At 33.1% G+C, this 6,616-nt stretch overlaps 2 pseudogenes; both read right to left on the minus strand.

Annotated features, from left to right (window-relative positions):
* Positions 1-592: 592 nt before the first annotated feature.
* On the minus strand, positions 593-2,364 carry LOC107006320 (annotated as a pseudogene).
* Positions 2,365-4,740: 2,376 nt separating this feature from the next.
* LOC114073899 lies at positions 4,741-6,053 on the minus strand (annotated as a pseudogene).
* Positions 6,054-6,616: the final 563 nt, after the last annotated feature.

A 6,616-nucleotide genomic window follows, 5' to 3' on the forward strand; every position in this document is an offset into this window, starting at 1 on the left:
TATCTTAAAATAGCAATTGACGATAGAAATGAGAAAATTCATGTACGTGGTTAAATCCACCAAAAAGTGAATCAAAATTGAACTACCAACTAAACTAACCTTCTAATCTAATATGTGATCTACGCACTCTCCTATCTATGATCATATTCTTAGTAATCTAAAGTTGTTTCACGATCGATCTAAATACCTCTCTCCAATACTTTTTTGTCTACGTCTGTTTTTTTTTCTTATATTCATTACATCCGATCTCTCATATCTCCTTATTGTCCTATATATAATTTGTAGGAATAATTTCTTAAAATATATTTAAAAATTAAATAAATCAAAATAAAAGTCATTATATCTTTCTAATATATAAGAGGCTAGGAAAGCATCTTAATATGAACATTTTTTAATATTCTTTTAATAATAATGCTTAAATAATGTAGTACTTAGCTATTATGTAATTGTAATTTTTAAATTTGGGACATAAAAATCCTCGCATTTTACTTTTCAGCCGCAAAATTTTTCCCAATTTCCATGCTTGTGAGCCATTCTACTCCAAGTTACGTTCATCACATATCCATCTGTCTTTGAAAAGCAATCTAAGTTTCTACTGGGACGGCTGAACAAGTTGGCCAAGCTTAAGCTGACCAATAATGACCAGGCGACCAGCTGGATCAGATTGAACCCGTACCTATGTTTATTAAGAAATTAGGGCATTCGAGCTTTGAGATGGTGTAAAAAGACGAAAACTAATTGAATGCACTTGATGGAAACAAGTAGCAAGATTGGTATTATACCTCCTCCCGTAAAAGCCCAGGCACGTTGCATAGACCTCAAAGGAATCAATTTGTTTGCGTAAAATCATTACAAATCACATGAGAGAAATCGAATGCACAATCTAGAGGTCCTTAATTCTTTTTGTATGGAGGAACTTACTGTTTCATGAACATTGATTTTCACCCAATCAGCGGGGGGTCCAACATCAACAACTTGGACATCCAACCTAGCAGATGGAAAGCAATTTATCTTTACATCAGAAACGGGAGGAGCCAAAAACAGAGAAAGATAGAGAAATAGTACTGAAGTTCTGAGTACTTTTTTCTTTTGGGTGATAAACTGCCGGTATACAAGATAAATGAAGAGATAAAAACATTAGAAGAAAGGATCAAGATAAAGTACGACTTACGGCTGAGATGTTTTAGCTTCTGCAGCTTTCATTGGCTGCTCCTCTTCATTTTTTCCTTCGTGCTTAAGAGCCTGAATATGACAAGAAAATCTGCTGCGGTCACTATTCCTTTTTGATAAGCGAATGAGTTAAAGCAAAAACTAAAGATCTCGAATGATGATCCCGATATAGTTACAATACTAACTAACAGACACTAAAGGCCAAAGTTTTGGAAGTGCTAGACTTTATATTGGGAGAAGACAACTCAATGAAAGAGATGTATGAACAATATTACCACTAGTTTTTCGTCTCTTCGCACGTTTTGGCGTATTGTTGGCACTCCCGTCCTATAAAAGATGAAAAACACCAAAATTACTTATACATTGCAATAGAAAATTAATGCCCAAAGACCTCTTCAAGGATCCAACAGCAGACCTTTACAATTGGCTCAGCAACCTCACCATAATAAAGAAGGTGTTGCTCCTGCTAGCCTAGCCTACAACAAGCAGCGGAATCTCTTACTGCCCTTCCTGATGCAGAAATTGGGTAACCACTTCCCCGCAGAACTACTTCAAATAGTTCATATTTGTATATATATATACATATACAACAAGGCTACATTAGTTGATTCGACATTTAGATAAAGTAAAGACCAACTCCATAACCTAATTCTTATTAAAAAAATGCTCAACTTCAGTAAATAATAAAATAAACTTTAAGAACTTGAGCAAAGTCAAAATAAGTCGATGATTCTAACTACTTAAGGCAATAAGATTCCCAATATATCAATTAAAAGGTGTACAACATACAACAAATGTGAAGATACATCACATAACAACAAAGTAAACACAATGTTACCTCATTGTCAACAGGAGAAGGAGAAATAGGAAGTTGATGCACTCTAATTTGTGTCGTATGCCTTTCGTATTGGAGAAGTGACTAACATATAGAGAAATCATGAGATAATATAATGTACAGAGATAACTTTTTCGAACAAATTCTATTCAAAATCACTATATACCAAATATTAGCAGCATGGTGGACAATAGTCAAAATATGCTAATAACTATCAAGGGAAGATAACTTCAGGTTATTACCTTCTCATAGAAGCCGCGGAATGTCCAAGAACAGTAGTGCAAGTCCCGAGAAAGTAGATTTTCAGATCCCCCAGAAAAGCATTTAGACGAAGTCGTATAATAGTAGATAGAAAGCATTGGTATTAATTGTAGTACATATTCAGTTGATTATCATTCCAGTAAATTCTTATCTTATTTGAGAATCAAAAGATATCTTGCTCATTACAACCTCATTCTTATTCTAAGTTACTCATCTAATTGGAGACGTCAGACATCGACACTCATTTCACATTGAGCAAATCTAGCATAAGGAAGCATTCCGTCAGTATCTCATAAAGTCTAGATTCCTTATTCAGAAGCATCTGTAAATATTTTAGGCTTCAAGTCCTTGCATGCTTAACTCCAGAACCAATTGCCACCACTCAATACGAGTAAAAGTTGCTCGGACTTGGTGCGGTTGTCCATTACGAATATCTAAAAGAAGAGTTATTAAACCTAAACTATGAGATATTATGGGAGAACTTGAGGAGAATCTGGAAGGATATTAAAACAAGAGGAGTGATATAGAAATTTATAGATAAAAGGTACTTCATTTTCTTCAATTTGACATTCACTTTTGTATGGATTACAGACAATCATTAAAACTGTCCACACTTACCCCATCGATTTTAGTCAAAGCACCTAAAATTGATTGACCAATTTGGACACGGATCCCACACCCATGTCGTGTCGACACGGGTGTGACACCAAAAGTGAAGAGTCCGAGCAACTTAGCTTATAGCTTGATGTTGGAATCTATTGTTATTTTTGCAAAAGCACTTCATATTTTCTTAGTATTTTCAATTTTAATAGTTTTAATACCCTCTGCGCTATAAAAAATGCCTCTTTCAAAAGTTACTAGTTCATAGAAAAGAATGCTTCTTTCTTTTTTGGCAATTCTTAATTTCAACGTGTCACAAGTAGAGTCGGAGCAACTCAGCTTATAGCTTGATGTTTGAATCTATGTTGTTATATGTGTAAAAGAACTTCATGTTTTCTTTGTACTTTTAATTTTAGTAGTTTTAATACTCTATCTGCAATAAAAAGAATGCCTCCTTCCAAAGTTACCATGTTCAAAGAAAAGAACGTCTCTTCCCTTTTTTGGCAATTCTTAATTTCGACGTGTCACAACTCACGTGACATGTTCAAGATTACAAGATTAAGGACATTTCGTACATTCCACTAATATTTGGTTTATCTAAACTCAAATATGAAATGAACCTTCAACCTAAAATTCTTATTTGAACAACTTTTTATTGTCATTACTGAATAAAAATAGCTACTCAATCTCGACAATTGCTTATTGATTGCTATTATGAGTTCAAGACAGGCTGCTATGGTGAAATTGATAGAAACACTGCTCTTAGTAAGCAGCGCTAATGCATATCGGCTCGAGTCCGAGTGGAAACAAGGATAAATAGATCTAATAGTGAATTCAATTCTCAATTTCAATTTAAAATTATGTAACAAAGGGACTCTTCTTTTTAAACTTTTTTTAATGATATTTTCAACCTTGAGCATACATTAACTCACATTACCTTTTCGATCATTTCAATTGAAATTGTTAAAAAGTCTCACATCGGAAGAGGAATGGGAAATTTGACTCCTTATGTGGACTTGGACAAACCTCCCTCACGGCTAGCTTTTGATGTTGTGGTAGACTCAGGTGTCATATCTTTATATGGTATTAGAGTTAGACTTATCCGAGTTTGTTGTTCATCGATGTTGGCTCCCAATTTATAACGGTTCATGCTCTAGTTGAGGTCTGGGCATACGTGGGAATGTTAAGAAATCCCACATCGAAATAAGGATAAGAAATTGGACTATTTATATGTAAATGGAAAAACCATCGCTCATGAGCTGGGGCTGAGTTGCTTCGAGGTGCCATATCTTTACATAATTACCCTTCATTTGATAACCTTTTTAGTCGATGAAATCGTAAAACTATACGATTCATCAGAAAAAGGTAATAGTTGATCTTTTCTATTTAACAAGATTATGTTACTCGTTGGATTTCTTCGGGACATTTCCAGCTAAGCTATTTATATGGATCATTGATTTTACTTTCATGGAGTTCCTCCCTAATTCATATAGATTTCAATTTCAAAAAATTGTTATAACTTTAAGTAAAATAACTGGACCATGTACCGTTTTAATCCAAGGCTACAAGATTCAAAAATATTATTTACTTTCTTAAGGTGTTAAGTCAAAACCAGACAAACATTTGAAACAAAGGGAGTAGTTATTAAGGTTTAATACAGTTCATGAACAATTGTTCTTCAAGCACCTTCTGATATATTGTACCCAAAATATATCGTACTTCAAAATCTTGGCACATCATCAGTAAAACAATGACAGACAACATCTCCCTTACATAGTATATATTGGGGAAGTTGATGTTTGACGAGAAAAGGAGAATTATTTATATCAAGTTGCCAAAAAAAAACGAAGAAATAATCAGGCCCAACTAAATTCTCACTTGGGGGGATTAAAGGAGTCTCCCACTTGCGGCCAGAGTTTGTATTCAGTTACCTACAGAGACAAAGTAGATTAATAGTACACCATCAAAAGTACATGGGAATAACATAAAACTTATCTCACATACTCATAGCCACCTAATTTGATAACATATCTCCATAACCTAGCACGCAGAACATGACAACATATAATATATATCAGGAACAAGATGTAAATAAAAAGTCTCATTGATAAAAATACGATACACTTACTTTAGGCAATTAAGTGGATGACCATAAAACCAAGTTTAAATTCTACCGCCTTCTCCCGATAAAAGGTGCCTAGTTTTTCTATAAATGCAGCTTGATCCTCACGGGAGCCTTCATCATCCTCACCTATAAATGCAGAAGAATCCTCAACTTCAATTGTCACTTTCGGAAACTGGTCTAACCTAGCATCATCATCAGCGGTAACAATTGTAGCATTTGTCTTCATCTGAGGGTCCTCTGATCTTCAACCACCATCTCTTTTTCACTCTTATCAACTCTGACAACTACTCAAAGGCAACATTTTCTCAAGAACAAGCACCCAAACATAAAAGGAAAGGAAAATAATAACTTCCAAAAAAACTGATATGCATCACTAATTCCACTAGTTATATGATTCTCAACAAATTTCATACCATTATTTCAAATTCAATTTTTACCTAGAAAAGAAACTTTGTATCTAATTCATTCTATAACTTCATTTCAAAATTCAAGTTGTAAACACAATTTTTTTCACTTTAAATCACTCATAAAAACTCAAAAGCAACTCCAATTTATATTTACAACCAAACACAACTCCAATTTTCAATCATCTTTACTCACTATCAAAAGTGAATAACGATGATTGAAAATCATAGTTCTGTTTGGTTGTGAACATAAATTGGAGTTGTTTTTGAGTTTTGCGAGTGATTTGGAGTGAAAACAGTTTTTTTCCCGATGTCTTTGAACTTTCATGGTCAAACTCCCTTATACATAAAATCTATTAGCAAAAGAATGCACTCCTCTACACAACACACGCAAAAAAAAACCATAACCCTAGTTTCATCCAAGCAAAACTGAGGATACAAAAACAAACAGAAAAATAAAATCTTGTCTTCATCCTCATTTGTCAAATCTAAACAGAATGAAATCTATAAAAAGGATCCTTCCGCTGATCAATTCACCGAAAAAAACATCAAAACTTCAACATCTCATATGTGTTTAGTTTTCTTTTTTCAAAAATAGAGAAATGTTCAGCAGATAAACAAATAATGACGGTGAGTTAAAAATCATACAGGAATCCATCAAATTCAGCAACTGGTAGGACTCTGTGATCGAAATTGGAGGTTGATGAAGCAAAGTAGCTTGACAAAGAATGAAATGATTGTGAGCTTAACCCTTCAATGACAACTTTTGCTTCTTCAAATATTTTTGGTACCAAATAACTGAAGAGTGTGAGTAGGATATGAGTAAATTATTTTGTCTTTATGCGAGTTTTTTTTAGAAAATGACTAAAATGGTACTTAATTTACTAGTAATATTTTATTTTGGTCTTTTAAAGATATTTTACGAATAACTTCAATTATACAAAATAAATTTAGTAATTATTGTACAATAAATATAGTCATATAATTAAAAAATCATTGAAAGTATACGTTGACTTTTTATATTATATAGTTTATGAAAAGTCCCATAAAGTATATAAAGAGTAGTGACTATTTAATAGTGTCTCTGTACATGACGATATACTCAAAAAAAACTAAATATAGTTTAATTATATATGAAGTATACATTGACTAGACATGAAGTATACTTTGACAATTCAATCTTGATCAACTCAATTCATCTCTAAATAGTCCCAAATTTTA

This window comes from Solanum pennellii, chromosome 12 (assembly GCF_001406875.1).
Source record: "Solanum pennellii chromosome 12, SPENNV200".
NCBI classification, from domain to species: Eukaryota; Viridiplantae; Streptophyta; class Magnoliopsida; order Solanales; family Solanaceae; genus Solanum; species Solanum pennellii.